The following is a 16,121-nucleotide window of genomic DNA, read 5'->3' as shown; positions in this document are numbered from 1 at the left end:
TCAAGGCGGGTGGCGCATTTACGTTGTAAATGTCTATGGGCTCCAGTGACTACTTAACACCAGGTGGGCTGTGAGCTCATCCATCCATCTAAGCAATAATATATATATATAAAATACACTAGGTACATAGTGTTCGCCCAATAAAAAATAAATAAAAAATCGACCATAATCGCTGACTCCTTTATATTCACCAGACACATTTAGTGTACCACTTCATTTCCTCTTTATATATTAATTGACATCTTGATAAAAAAAACTGACTATTTTTGATTGTGACAAATGAATAAAACAAAAGCCGCTTAATCTTTACCTATTTATTTGTATATAGATATTGATTTAATTCATATGCGCGTTCATTGTCGATGAAGTATGTATATACTTTTTACCAATAAATACGCTACGCTAGGTTTTCTTTGTGTCAATAACGCTCTTTCGTCTTTGTTCAGTTTAACGAAGGCGACTCGTCTCTGATCCTGAAAATTGTAAAGTAATCGAAACGTAACGAAATAATTTAATTAAGCGGGAGATTAAACTGTAAAAGTTGTTTTAATTGCATAAGCTGTTTTTCAGGGTAGGAAAAGTTTTTAAGAGTCACCAGTGAAAATTTACTGAACTGATATCCTTCAATAAAAAAAGTCGTAAATAAAAAAAAACATTTTGAGCCAATCCATCATGGCTTTCGAAAAATTTTGTAATATTTTATAAATAACATTTCGTGATGAAAGAGATTCTTGAGGTTTTTGCCTGTTGCTCTGAGAATCTTTTTTCGCGGTTTCTAAATCTATCGACCGATTTTCAAATACTACCCGGAGTGTAATGGAATTCCCAAAAGAAAGTTTAGTGGGCTCCTTAGATTTGCCACCTTTACATATTCCGTGAAACTGACTGAGCAATTCAATGATTCTATAGGAGATTTTATTTGTCATACTACTGAATAAGCATTACAGATATTGTGTGAAGTGAAAATTTAGAAATCATGTTACCACAGGGCTCCTTATCCATCTCAGCCCCTGCCTATTCCCTGTCTGTTTGCTAGATTTTAAGATGGAAAAGTCGTTAAACTCTAGATTTGAGGCTTAGCCCTAAATACCTAAATAAACAGGTGCTCAGGTTCGCATTTAAGTTCAGATTTTAAGCTATTTGTGAGGATACCCCGAAGGTCACTGACATGAAGTCTGTACTTTTGTGGACTTAACATAGAGAAAGCAATTCAAAGTTCATAATGTAAGTTCGATATTTATATAGCAGTGAATCTCCTCCGGAAACCCTTTAATACCAGCTGAGCCGGAAGTATTAAAACTCCATACGTTGCATGTGGTCACAAGTGACCAATTTTCTTAAGCCGGTAACAACATAGAAAATATATTGGCTCTGATAATTATAGTGGCACTTATAGATGATGAATATTCGTAAGCCAAAAGGATCAATTTATTTTAAGTGTTTCCCTAAATGTTTAACAAAACAGATTAGTTCGAAACTAATTATGAACTGACAAAAGTCATATAAGTCTTCTCATTTATTAAATGGAATGGGGGAAGTAATCTTTGCTACGCGTCAATTAACTTACATACTGAGTAGTCGTAAAACGCGAAGTAATTTGTATATTAATTGCACGGATTCATTAAGAGTTTGTTGCCAAATTTGTAAGTGGCATTGAAAAAAATATACTTTGAATTTCGTAATAAATGAAAAAGGATTTGCGGAAAAAACAATTGGAACATATAGGAAATTAACTTCTTATCATATCTCGGTCGATTTTTGCCGCAAACTAATAATCCATTTGACCGGCACGACATTCAAATTAGACATGTTGACAACACGTCTTTAAGCTTCGTTAATAGGCTAACGGTAAATCTCATGTGGACTATGCATCTACCTAACGACGCTATAAAAATAAACTTTGGAGATTTATTTTGCCGTTCCGAAAATCTATCATTCAAATCATTTTCAAAATTACTTACTACTTACAAAACTACATACTACAACTATCATCGATATACGCAAAATGGATAATTTACGGATCGGTTAGGCAAAATAAAAGTAAATATTCTCCCATGGGTTTCCCGATTTTCAATCAATTCAATCAATTTTGTTAAATGAATCACAAATGGGTCTTGTTCTAAATTATTGCGATCACTTCTAGAACATTTTAATTATAGGTTTTCGTTTTGAATAATTCAGTTCACTTCCAGCTAAATGCATTCATCCTGAGTAAAGTCAAAGGTCGAGGCTACAAGCCGAGTGGAGTGTGACAGACGATCTCATCTGCATAATAGCATTACCGACGCCGACACCTCTTTGAGAAATTGCGAACTTCCAAACATAACACTCAAAGGCCCGTATCAAACAATAAAGTATATTCATACGTATTTCTGTTGTTTTAAACCGAGAACAATTTAAAACTTCCGAAATTAAATTGTTACTTAAAATAGTTCTAATATTTAATTATTAAAAGGAAAATTAGAATAGAAAATATATAAATTTAAAACCTTAAAAACTGTTCAGTTTTTAAGTGACAGATACGTGTATGTGATCCAGTCACGTGTCAAGATATCATGGCTCCGAAATATTAGACAGTGGATATAAAGGCAGTCAAAATGTCTTGTCCTCAACTAGCATAGCTTTAGAAAAATTGTCTTAACCAAGTGAGTTAACCTCTAAGCCCGTCATTTGGGATCCTCCCGATCCATTCTCAGTGCTTTAAGGCATTCCAAGCACCGGTCACAGTCTTCGTCGAATCCGTCAAATGCGACGAAGGGTTCGTCGTGCAACATAGCCCACAGACATGGCTCAGTGAGTCGCGATTTCGATCCGGTGGTAGATTCAACGAAGCATTGCCCTTGCAATGGCAGATGTTAGCAAAGTCTCCCAGGCTGAGCCCCGTGAGCTCGCACACGTCCAGTGAAGCTTCCTCAATGCTACCAGTAATGCTCAATGGTTCCTCAATGCTTCCTCAATGCTTCCTCAATGCTAACAGTAGGTAAGAAAAACAAAGTAACCTTAATTAATATGACACATAAAAGAAGGACGCTTCGTTGTTGGGCTATTGATGTAGTAGTATCCGGTCATCGTTCTCGTCGAACCCGTCGCTTGCGACGAAGGGCTCGGCGAGTAAATTAACCCACAGGCACAGCCCACTGAGTTTCTCGCCACATCTCCTCAGTAGGTCGCGCTTCCGATCCAGTGGTAGATTCTGCGAAGCACGGCTCTTGCTAGGGTTAGTGTTAGCAACAACTTCAGGTTTGAGCCCCGTGAGCTCACCTACTCGCCCGCTTACGCTGAAATGGTCTCTCAAGACCATCGGCTTAGGTAGGAAAATAAAAAAGATGTAGTATGATTATCATGTTTTAACTTAACCCTACTAATGTTTATTTCAAATTCCAGGATTAAAATACCCGGAGTGTTGGCACAGACGGCCGGGTGCGGCCGTAGGTTGGCCGTTCTTCCTATTAGCAGTTTCAAAATCCTTACAGTTGAGAAACGCCTTTGATGTCGGACGACACTGCCGTTCATGTAGGTACGTTATGTGACGCGAATGGGCCAGAGTTGTTAGAAAATAATAATAAAATAAATGTAATTAGTACATAATATGTAATCATTTATTTACAAGTCCCTCTGTTCCTAATTGCATTTTACATGTGTTATAATGGTAGATAATAAACTGACACTTTATTTTTAGATGTTTTCAGATTTTCAGATTTTATTTTTCCGTACTATAAATTTTACTTCATAGAATCTCAGAAATCTAAACACACATAAAATCTATTAAGTGCGAGTGAATATCAAATATTTATTCATGGTTTCTGTTAGTCTTTTACTATATCAACACGGCGAAAGTCAAATGCGTGGGCCTATTTGCCACAGTGAAACGAGATCAGGGTCCATGAATATATAGTAGTTTAGCGTTCTCACAACTTTTATGTATGTTAACTTGTTTGCACGAAGTTCTGGGGTTCAGCTTGACAAATACATCTTCATACAAAAATGAAATGTTGTCATGGTAAAAATAATAATGTCAAACACATATCAGAATATGTCAAAAACGTTTTCGATCCCTATGATGTTGCCCAAAACCACAATAACGTCACGGCGGCTGCGGACTGCGATGCGGTCCGCATTTTCGCCGTCACTGTCGTCGCCGAACATACTGTGGAAGAGCAACCCAGTCGGCGGTGTATCGCGTTCCGACCCGGCAGGCTGGTTCTGGCCCAGCGGGGTATCCCGGAACACCAGCGGTATCGCCCGGGCGGCCTGGTAGGGCCGCCGTACCGCGGAGACCGACGTCGTTGGTCTTCGACTATCGCCTCGACGACCCGTCGGTCGGGCGTCCTCGGTGTGGCGCCGCGTGTCTGGTTGTAGTGTTGACCGCGGGAACCCCCCTAATCTGACCTCAACACCTGCAGATCGTTGAGTCTCACATCGTAGGAAGGACCCCTCGTAGGAAGTTCGGCCCACGGCACAAAAAAAAATAATAATAATAAAAAGTACAAAAAAAATGAACGGTAACACTATCCAATTTCCAACTATTTCGAAAAGGTTATATATTTATGAAAATATAAATCCTATGTTAAATCGCTACAGATCCGTAACGTAATATATTCTGTGACTAACGAAATTACCTAGAAAATTAGGATGATATAAAAGGCGCAGCATAAATAAAGCATAAAAAATACAAGAATCGGGATTTGAATTTGCTGAAAAAAAACTTGACACACTTTTCTTTACCCTTCTTCTTACAACTGTCATACACTACACTCAAATCCGACGATAGTGTCAAAATGAATAAGAATCAACTATAATAAAGGCTTGTAATCTAAAGACCGAATAATAATCACTAGTTTTAAAATATCCAAGTTTTCTGAACTTCTATAATTACTTAAATAAATAAATAAACGGCATTTCAGTCAGCATTAATCCAGATGGTCTCCATTATTGACGTCTCATTAAGTCCTACTCGGCTGTATAAGACAGCTCAGGATTTAAATTGTAATATGCGAAATGAATACTGCTTAATGATAAACGATGTGAAAGAACGACTTTATTATAAACTCGATGAATCTTTATTGCACTGACGCAGTTAATACTTTTGCATTCATTAATTTTCAGTTGTGTTATTCAAAGATAAGACAAAAGGAAGAATAATTTTAATCTAGAATTAGATACCAATAAAACTGTACTAGTATACGAAGACATAAATGACAGGTTTATAGATTTTCTAATAAGGAACCTAAACAAATACCTATGAGCAGTGGGTTCGAATACCAGAACTATGACCCAGTATGTCATTCAAAGCTAACGGTTTAGATAACAAACGAAAAGTTTCAAACTAATGGGCTATTAAGAAATATATTTCAGAAAAGCAGCTATGAATTTACATTTTTCAGGTGCCATTGTCAATGTTTTTTTTATTTTTTATTGCTTAAATGGGTGGACGAGCTCACAGCCCACCTGGTGTTAAGTGGTTACTGGAGCCCATAGACATCTGCAACGTAAATGCGCCACCCACCTTGAGATATAAGTTCTAAGGTCTCAAGTATAGCTACAACGGCTACCCCACCCTTCAAACTAGAATCCCCATCTAAGAAAAAAAAAAAAAGAATGATTTGTTTATACTATGAATTCAGGAGGTTAGTATTTTTACTTTTGTTTTGTTCAATACGACATTATATACTTATATACTATAATAATAAGCTCCTTGTGATTTTATTTTTGCCAAACTTATTTTTATTAAATCTTCCCATAATTATTTTACTTTGTTGTATAATTTATTTTTTATACAGCGTTTAAAAAAAATAAAAAAAAAAAAAAATAAAAAAAAAAAAAATTTTTAAAGAAAATTTTTAAATTTTTTTTTAAAAAAATATTTTTTATAAATCAAATTTAATTTCGCTTTTCGTGAGTCGCTAGATATATTTAAAACTACTTTTTGTATTCAATTCCGTGCTTCATTTCATTTAACTGGAGTTGGGATAAAATGAATTAAAGAAAATGGAATGTAATGAGATGAGATGACACAAAATGAAATAAATAAACAAATGAAACTTTCTTGTAAAGTAATAATAATTTAGTGAAACTTTACTGGATTATTTTAGATTCCTAGAAGTCAGATCCTGCAAATTGTTTTCAAATTCCCACACTTGCGCACTTTCACAGAAACTAAATGATTAATAAGGCATTTTTACTCATTTAAGTCTGCAGGAATACTAAATTGACAAATAAACAATGCACATATCTTCTCCTCGATTTATCATCTAAAATTATTCTTTGATATGGGTATATGTCTGTTGGACTAATTTTATAAATAAAACACTCGATGCATATGCATTTCCTCTGTAACTGAAACAAAAAAATCAAATAGATTCAAATAAATACCACGAAAGAAAGAAATTTACGTAAAACAATTTGTATCTTCGCCTTTCCTAGTCAGACTCATGATGGACACCCCAACTATTTATTTATTTATTATTTATTTAACGGCCATCTGGTGTAGTGGTAAGTGACATGGTCACTACACAAGGGGGTCGCGGGTTCGAATCCCGCCAAGGGAAGATATTTGTATGATAAATATAAATGTCTTTTCCAGGGTTATGGGTGTATATTAAACTTATTATTATGTATGTGTATAATAAAAATCTTACATTTATATCCGTTATCTGGTACCTGTAACACAAGTTCTTTACGAACTTATCACGGGACCAGTTAACGTGGCGTGATTGTTAGTAAATATTTAGTTATTTATTATTTATTTATTTATGTACACACAAAAAAGAAGACATAGTACAGAGTAATAGGAAAATCATGTACAAAGGCACTGCTTATTTCTTTAAGAAATCTCTTCCAGCAAACCTGCGAGAGGATTATGAGAACAATAATTAAAAGTGATGAGTGTGTGTAGAACAGCTAAAATAACAAATACAACATAAGAATTATAGTAATGCACATACACATAGCAAATATTGTTAAACTTGAATACAAAATATTATAAGTAACACAGTTTCTTCTGAGTTCTCCAAGCGACACACAACTATGTGGAGTTGTTTCAAGCGATAAGTTGTTTGATAGTATTCATCTAATTCTTACACCGCTTCAACGTTTTTCGGCACTTCTATGAAAATCATAAACATTTATTTTTCTTTTCTAAATAGTAGTAGTCTTGTTGCTCAGTAAATTAAATGTTTAGCCTTGTACATTTTATAAATATTTTCATATCTTTGATATTTTCATTTCGTTTCATTATAGGCTCACTGTTTATTTTTTTACCATTGACGGTAAGCTCCGATTTATACCACTTCGAGCAGCCCACTATCTCTCTCTATAATAGCCTCTCAAGGCTATCAGCATAGGTAGAATAATTATGGTCGCTCGTGGACATCGACAATGACAGTGAAACTGTCGAACTGGAATCGAATCTGGAAATATTAAATACAATTTAAGTATTTGTTGCCTTTTTTGTGCATGAAAGTGTAATGAAAAAAAAAAGTTGAACCTGTTGTCGCTACATGTATGATTTCTTCTTTCACAAAATAGTTCTTAAGTAATTTCGCTGTCGTAGAATAATCCTCGACGGTATGGTCTTCAATTTTGAATTTGTAAACATTTCCTTGCGAGTTTTCGCTCGAAAACTTTCGCCAGACTTTCTTAGATCCAACCGTGTTTTTGTTTACATCCATTTTTTTTCTGTGTAACATAAAAACTTTTTTATTCATCTACGTAGATAAACAAGGTGGTCTTTGGTATTAGTGGCCTACCTGGTATTAGTTAGGTAACAGTACAAAGAGAATATCTTTAGCCATTCTAAGAGGTGGAAGCCTCAATTCTGTTTGAGAAACTAAACTATAAAATCGAAACACATGATTGAAATAGGTCGGGCCAGTTGTCCTAAGTTGCGCAGGGTCATAGTTTGCCCGGAGGGCAGGTCACCTAATGGTTTTATGATCTTAATCTTTGTTTATTCCCGATTTCAATCTGTGATTACCGACGTGAGTATGGGATCGAGCCATTTTCTAAATCTAATGGTACATTTTAGACACAATCTGAGGAACGATTTACCGATGGATTTAGGAGACAACGCATAAAAAGTGCTAAAGTTTCTATTTTAAAATTAGTTTATTAAAAGTAAGAGATTATAATATTAATTAGTATGAAGCTTAATTAAATTTGAAGAACATCTATTACACGATATCGGCTGTGTACGAAATGTTACATTTTCAATTAAAACTTTGGAACCGTTTACTTTCCAGTTCGAGTAATATCCGTAATTAATGTAAATATAATAATTTACAGTGAATATAATGCGAATTGAAAGGAGTATAGATTTAATAAAAAAATCGTAAATTTAAAAAATAGAGGCAAATCACAAACCGTCATCTGGCCCTAAAATAGGCTTTTCTTGTTTAAAAATATACTGGTACACATATTAAACGCCCACAGAGCAATCAAACTTCTGCGCCACACGAATGTTTGCCTGATGTAGGTATCGAACCCACGACCCTCGGGCCACCAGTCATTGTCGTTACCTACTCTGCCACTGAGTTAGTTTAAATGAATATGCAATTTCGAAAAGGGCACATGTCGCATATTTTGTCAAATACGTTTTTTCATATACATGTAGTTTTGAGGCTTACCTACACCCATTTTATAATGATTCAGTTACTAATTAACACTAAATATATCTCAAAAGTTAATATTTTAAATTTGACACTGCTTTAGAAAATAATCAGTTTTTTTTCATTTCTTGAACATTTTACATTTTCAGAGATGTGCCCTTTTCGAAATTGCATATTCAAATATACTCTCCATTTATCTTTCAGCCCACACGCGCCCACTACTGGACATAAGCCTCCCCCGATATTTATACATAAATGGGAAATTTGTCAATCATAGATTATTTTAAACTTTCACGCCATTCTACTGCGGATAGAAGTTTAGGAACAGACAAATCTGTCTACTCTATTTCTAGTCTGTTTGGGTGGTACCACTGGAGGTCGATGACTCGACGGCTATATCATATCGACAATTACTTTAAGACAGTTCGATAATGCATTATTTATCACTAAACTTAATATTGAATGCCACACTTAAATAATAACCACTTTTATGTTTTTTAAATTTCGATATTACAAATTGTTTCTTTCATCAGTTTCGGTATTCATTCGACGGTCAGCTGTTTAACAACTGTGGTTTATGAAACTCAGTTAAGATCAGGTTCAAAATCCGGTATATGTTCAGTTACGGAAGATTTTTGCGTTATAATAACTAATTCGATAGCACTAAAGTCAATAGTTACTAAATAAAATAGAAAATGAAAATCGGTTCACAATAAGAGAAAAAGGTGCATGACTGTATTATCTTAATTTATCAATGCATATATATACATATATTTTATAGATAAAGTACATCAGTAACGCTCTAAAGCCTGACACTTAATTTCCCAGAAGAATCATAAAGAAGGCAGTGATCGATTCCGCACGTGTATTCACTAGTAATCAGGTAGTTTCCCCAAACGTAATATATTGATATATTGAGCCTTCAGAGTATCTCTGGAAGCATTTATCACTTCATGTTCGTGAGCTCTTATATCAATGTCAAATGAAAGAAATGATTTTGAATATAATCGAGATGAAAGACAAATGTCAAATTTTTCTAAAACTTTTTTATCACTATCCTCATGCTACTTAATTTTGTAATACGGCTGTCTCATCTTTTAGAACAAAACCCATGTATGTATGCTTCGCTTTAAAAATCAACCTTATGTATTTAGTAGTCTCCACCTTATTCCTCTTTCTGTGATATCGTCATTCACACTATACTATACTATACTATACTATACTATACTATACTATACTATACTATACTATACTATACTATACTATACTATACTATACTATACTATACTATACTATACTATACTATACTATACTATACTATACTATACTATACTATATATAGTATATAGTATACTATATATACTCTACACAACCGTCGAGTTGTGAAGAAGAGTGGACGCCTACAGAATCTTTTGCCTATGTTCTACAAAAGAGAGATCTACTAAATAAGCTAAACTAAATAAATCTAAATCTAATCATATCTTCATTAATATAAAAAGCACCGCAAAACATCTTCCTATTACACTAAAACTGAATGACGTTCTAATGGAATCACGCAAGCAAACAATGCCAGATAAAATTGAAACATTTGTGCATACCGTACAATAATTTAATATTATTTTGACACGAGAAATCCCAAGGGCCACCCATAGATACAAAACACTCAGTTTCTCGTCGGATCTTCTCAATAAGTCGTGATTTCGATACGGCGGTAGAATCAGCAAAGCACTGCTTTAGGGTCAGTGTTAACAATTCTCTCAGGTTGACCCCGTGATCTCACCTACCGGTACGCGAGTATTTGGTATAGCCCCTTAGGCTACGAACGATTAGGCAAGGGAAAAACTAAGGGCCAAAGTGTATTTTTTTACCCAGTCCCTAGAGATTGAAATACTTACCCAAATTAAGAGAAGAGATCAAATATGTACTACTCTGCAAAATAAAACGCGCTATGCTAAATTCTATGAAGAAATTATACTCGTAACTCAGAATATCGTATCTATGCAACAGTTTACACAACTGCACTAATTGTTTATTTTTCAACCTACAGAGAACAGAATTGAAAAGATTTAAATTAAATATAATTGCTGTTTTTTTTAAATGTTAATACATAATTGTTTGGATAATGTATACAAACAAAAGTCATAAGTATTGATGTTAATAGAGAACACAGCTAAGAAAATATTAAAAAGTAAACAGTAAATTAATCTTTTAAATCAATTGGTTTACTTAGCTATGTAGCTAAACTTTTGAATACCCCAATGATATTGTAAACGTAAATTAGGAAAAACAATTAAAGATGTATGGCTTTCATACCCGCAGTAAGGCGAAACGATAGTTGGAGTACGTATGGGACTCGTAATATGAAAGTACGCTACTACATCATCTCGGCCTGTTCAATGTCCACTGTTGTTAAATAACGCATACAGAATCGCAAGGGTGAACATAGGCCTCTCCAAGTGATCTCCAGTGCGGCCGGTCTGTTGTCACCTGCATCCAACGTGACCCAGCGATTCTCACTAGGTCGTCGGTCCATCTGGTAGGTGGCCGTCCCACACTGCGCTTGCCAGCATGTGGTCTCCACTCGAGGGTCCTTCTGCCCCATCGGCCGTCCGATCTTCGCGCTATGTAGCCTGCCCACTACCACTTCAGCTTGCTAATCCTACGGGCTATGTCAGCAACTTTGGTTTTTCTATGGATCTCTTCATTTGTAATTCGGCCTCGTAGAGAAATACCAAGCATAGCCCTCTCAATAGCGCGCTGCGTGACGCTAAGCTTCTTAAAAATATCACACGTTACTACACTGATGCTGAAAATTATAGTGTCGCATGACTATGCTATTTTGTAAACAAGATTGCTGTCTTTTCGATTTCGATATTTTCTTGAGCTTCACAGTTTGGTACTGAGCATCGATAAAGGACTGAGATAGGAATTAAAAAATAGAAAAAGGAATTTTAGACAGATTTTTCTACACGATGTTATTCCTTGATGATTGATTGCATTGCAACTTGTTCCATAAACTAAGCAGAGTCGTAGGACTTAACTAAAACGCGTAAAATACTTGGTAATTTTTTTCCAAGTGAAGTTATTTAAAAACCAAATTGACAGACACGCGGTGAATCACGGGCAAAGAAAGATTCTGCTGAAGAAGCCCATGCTCCAATTAAATAACGAGTTTAGTAAGCCAGTAATAAACCCCTTAGCAACTGTGGTCCAATTATGATAAGACAAACGGCTAATTAGGTATTTCTCTTGTGATGAATAGCCACAATACAACAGGGATATTAATCCGTTTATAGGATTAATTGTAAGTAGATGAGCATTTCACGGATAATCCGTATTAATTTAATTAAGGACGTGTTTTGTCGAATTATCAAACAGATACAGGTATTATCAATTTGTCATTCACGAAATGAGCTACCAATTAGATTAAAAAAGCTATGAAATCGGCCGCTTGTTTCATTGATTGTAGTTAAATATAAGAAAGCATTTCAATGTACAACCCACGTGCGCTTTAACATTTATTGATCTCCAATCGCTTTTTTTCAAGTTTGAACCGCAGTACGCGCAAAAGAAAAGGCATACGGACATTTTATCAAGACCATAAATGCCCTACAATTAATTCGTACACTCTGATTTGAGGTATAAAATCAATTCTATACAACTGCATGTTCATAATCTATTTAACAAGAATATAAACAATTTTTATGTATATAAGTTACTCACAATTTTTTTAGAGGAATCAAAAATATTGCATAATTTGTAATAAAAATATATTTTTAAATACATTCAAAAGATCTCTTAGCAAGTATATGGACAATCTCTACAGAAAAAAGTTATTTAGCTATCGATTTTTTTTCTAAAAAATATTCTTACAAATATCAAAACCTTCTTCAATTAGTCCAATTATTTTTCATGGTCCTGTTTATTCAATAATTTATAAAATAAGAGTTAAAGATAAAACATATATGTTTAACCACCAACCGTGGACAATGTCAATAGCATGTCAGAATATGTGCTAGTGAACGAGTAGGAAACGGGTTGCAACATTTTAACTGAATGATTACTAGTAACAGTCATGGCTTCATGGATTTACTTTTTTTATTTTTTATTACTTAGATGGGTGGACGAGCTCACAGCCCACCTGGTGTTAAGTGGTTACTGGAGCGCATAGACATCTACAACGTAAGTGCGCCACCCACCTTGAGATATAAGTTCTAAATACTTAGGTCTCAATACTCAGTTACAACGGCTGCCCCACCCTTCAAACCGAAACGCATTACTGCTTCACGGCAGAAATAGGCAGGGTGGTGGTACCTATCCGCGCGGACTCACAAGAGGTCCTACCACCAGTGATTACGCAAATTATAATTTTGCGGGTTTGATTTCTATTACACGATGTTATTCCTTCATCGTGGAAGTCAATCGTGAACATTTGTTGAGTACGTATTTCATTAGAAAAATTGGTACCCGCCTGAGATTCGAACACCGGTACATCGCTCAACACGAATGCACCGGACGTCTTATCCTTTAGGCCACGACGACTTACATCATCAGACATAATAATTTCATCGTTAAAAACAGACATTCTCCGTACCTTTTCATAATGACTAATTATCATTCCCAACAGAGAAACGTATTCAGTTAATTTCTGCAACAACTCTCGCAAAAGTTCTAAAATAAACTTAAAAACTTTAAGTTAAATGTTCCTTCTGCAAAAACACTTGTTACTGAAGTCAAAGTAAGATATGACAACTTTGTCAAAAGCCAAACGTACGAAGAGTGACTGCGAGATACGTTCACAAACCCGAAAGCTGGAGCTCGTTAAGAGGTTCGCCTGAAGCCAACCGAAGTTAGTGAGTCCAGAAATTAATTCACAGTAGTTTTCGTGTTAGTAATCTCCGGAGTACTAAGAAACATTATAAAACACAGGGTTGAAGAAATGCAAATAAATTTTGATATGTAACATTTACTTTCGTTTATCTAACAAATATTTGTAAGAGTTTTTTTTTTATTATTGCTTAGATGGGTGGACGAGCTCGCAGCCAACCTGGTGTTAAGTGGTTACTGGAGCCCATAGACATCTACAACGTAAATGCGCCACCCACCTCGAGATATAAGTTCTAAGGTCTCAGTATAGTTAAAACGGCAACCCCACCCTTCGAACCGAAACGCATTACTGCTTCACGGCGGAAATAAGCGGGGTGGTGGTACCTACCCGTGCAGATTCCCAAGAGGTCCTACCACCAGTGATTACGCAAATTATAATTTTGCGGATTTAATTTTTATTACACGATGCTATTCCTTCACCGTGGAAGTCAATCGTGAACATTTGTTGAGTACGTATTTCATTAGAAAAATTGGTACCCGCCTGCGGGATTTAAACTACGGTGCATCGCTACATACGAATGCAATAAGTAACTATGCTGCTAAACTGAAAACTAACGCAGTAATAAAAGCCAAATGATTAATTTTTAAGTTTAATTAATCATTGTACTTCAATAGCGAAATGTTCTACGTGATCTACCCGTTATATTCTGTGTTTAGACGTGAGAATCCAATAAATCTACTAATAAAACCGGTTTGCAATCTCAAAAAGCACTATTTTTATGTTGCAGTACAATTACAACAAAAAAACATTATCTCTCCACTACAAATTACACACTATCTATACTAAAAAAATAAAGGAATGAAAAAGAAAGAAATGAAATAAAAAAAGAAAGAAAATAATAATGAATACATTTGGTGAAAACTTATTAAGAAAACTTATGAGGCCAGTGAGGCCAGACCAATGAGTTTGAATAATGCGTTTATAAAAATTTGAACTCGGATATCGAAACAAAGCACGAGTACCGCGTGTTGAAATCTTTTTAGATGTCACTAATGCTTTTTATATTCTACGCTAGATATTAAAACGTAAATATACGAGTAACGACACCTCAGTGTTGGCATATAGACAGAAAAAATAATATTAAGTTTAAAAGCGTTAGTTTTATATTATCTAATCTAAATATTCCACTCCTTATGTTTTCTCTGTATCTCAACGCTCACGCTGTTCAAATATGGACACTCGAATAAAATGTGCCCTTCGAAGGAAATTGAAAATCAAAAATGTAGTAGATCTCATGAAAACTGTAACACGAATTCGTCGTGACGTAAAGAATAAGACGCCTGATGAATTCGTATCGAGCGATGCGAATGTGCCGGTATTCGTTTTGCCTGTGTTCTGAACACAAGTTCTTTTTTTTATTTTATTGATAGATGTGTGGACGAGCTCCCAGCCCACCTGGTGTTAAGTGGTTACTGGAGCCCATAGACATCTACAACGTAAATGCGCCACCCACCTTGAGATATAAGTTGTAAGGTCTCAGTATAGTTACAACGGCTGCCCCACCCTTCAAACCGAAACGTATTACTGCTTCACGGCAGAAATAGGCAGGGCGGTGGTACCTACCCGCGCGGACTCACAACAGGTCCTACCACCAGTAATTACGCACATTATAATTTTGCGGGTTTTACTTTTATTACACGACTAGCGACCCGCCCTCGCTTCGCTTCGGAAACATTAAAACACACATGAAGCCAAAAAATAAAAAAAATAAAATAAAATAAAAATAGCCTATGTTCATCAGGGACAATGTCGGCTTCTAATGGGAAAAGAATTTTTCAAGTCGGTCCAGTAGTTTTGGAGCCTATTCGAAACAAACAAACAAACAAACAAACAAATCTTTCCTCTTTAAAATATTAGTATAGATGTTATTCCTTCACCGTGGAAGTCAATCGTGAACATTGGTTGAGTACGTATTTCATCAGAAAAATTGGTGCCCGCCTGCAGGATTCGAACACCGGTGCATCGCTTCAACACGAATGCACCGGACGTCTTATCTTTTAGGCCACGACGACTTCTCACGAAAAACTTCCACAATGAAGGAATAATAAAATTATAAGGAATAATAAATATCCGATGTGGCATATATATTTTCAGATGTGGCATATACATCGATTTCTAAAGTTACTTACCATCCTTTCATTATTAAATTTTAAAATGAATTGTTCGTAACTTGATCATGAAAAAATAAATCATCATCATCTTAGGCATTACAGCCCAGGGTGGGCCTTAGCCTGGTCCAGTATGTCTCTCCAGACTGCTCTGTTCAGGGCTTTCTCCTTCCAGTTCTTGACGCCGATATTTTTGAGGTCGCGCTCCACGCCATCCAACCATCGGAGTTTGGGTCTGCCACGACTTCTGCGGCCCTCTGGTTTGCCATAGAGCAATTGTCTCGGCATTCTGGTACTCTCCATTCCAACCACATGTCCTGCCCATCCAAAAAATAAATTGGAACGAAGTTATTCAGCCTATCAATATCCAGTAGAAGCTAATAATATTCTTCTTTATGCCCTTATTCCAGATTATGTAGGGTCAGCGGAGCATGTCCTCTTATAATGATGTGTCGGAATTTGAAATAAGTTTTACTCCCCGCCATAACATACTGTTACACCGGTAAGAGTAACACCATC

Source organism: Bombyx mori, chromosome 17, assembly GCF_030269925.1.
Source record: "Bombyx mori chromosome 17, ASM3026992v2".
In the NCBI taxonomy this organism is placed as follows: Eukaryota; Metazoa; Arthropoda; class Insecta; order Lepidoptera; family Bombycidae; genus Bombyx; species Bombyx mori.
This window is presented reverse-complemented; position numbering follows the sequence as displayed.